We start from the raw sequence: 1,072 nt of genomic DNA, 5'->3' as shown, positions 1-1,072 counted from the left end.
TGGTTGCTTTCAGCTAGGGGAAATTCTGAATAAAGCTGCTCTAAACATTCATGTAAGGAGCTCTGATAGCGTAGTGGTTACGAGTCAGGCTGCTAACGTCAAGGTCAGCTAGTTCAAAACTACTAGTGGTTCCGCGGGAACGAAATGAGGCTTTCTGCTCCCGTAAAGATTTACAGCCTTGGAAACCCTATACAGGGTCATTATGAGTTGGAACTGACTCCACGGCACACCACCACCACCAAACATTTGTGTGCAGGATTTCTGTGGATGTAAATTTTCAACTCAATAGAGTACATGCATTTCAGTGAGATAGCACTAGGTTTAGCATTGTGAGAAATTGTCACTTCTACGGTGTCATTATCTCATTTTTATTAATGCATTTACAGTGAGGGAAATGGGACACAGGCAGGTTAGGTAAGTTGCCCATAGTCACACAGCCAATAAGTGACAGATTTAAGATTTGAGCCCAAGTAGTCTGGTTGTAGGACTTAGGCTCTGAACCGTGCCACACAATCTCTGCTTAATATATGACAGACGTGATTTGAGTTAATGACGGCATTTTAACATTAGTTCTTACATTTTAATGTTCAACAGGATCATTTAGGAAGCTTGTTAAAATGCAGATTCAAGGCCTCATACCCAGAGGTTCCAATTTGGTAGGCATGGGGTACCATCGAGTCAGTTCTGACTCACAGCTACCCTTTAGGACAGAGTGGAACTGCTCCATCCAGTTTCCTAGGCTGTGCATCTTTACAGTGACAGACGGTCACATGGTTCTCCTGCAGAGTGGCCAGTGGGTTCTAACCCTCGGCCTTTTGGTTGGAATCCTAACACTTAACCCACTGTGTCACCAGTACTCCTTAGGCCTGGGGTGGTTGTATTGTTAGGTGCTGGGGAGTCGGTCTGGATTCATAGCTGCCCTGTAGAGAGTTTCTGAGACTGTGAATCTTCACAGAAGCAGAAAGCCTCATCTTTCTCCCACAGAGCGGCTGGTGGGTTTGAACTGCTGGCCCTGAGGTTAGTAGTCCAGTGCTTATCCTAAGCACCTACAGTGCTCTGGGCCTGGGGTGGT

The sequence above is a fragment of the Chrysochloris asiatica genome, unplaced genomic scaffold, assembly GCF_000296735.1.
Source record: "Chrysochloris asiatica unplaced genomic scaffold, ChrAsi1.0 scaffold00034, whole genome shotgun sequence".
Lineage (NCBI taxonomy): Eukaryota > Metazoa > Chordata > Mammalia > Afrosoricida > Chrysochloridae > Chrysochloris > Chrysochloris asiatica.
The sequence above is the reverse complement of the archived record's forward strand: the minus strand, read 5'-3'. Positions refer to the sequence as shown.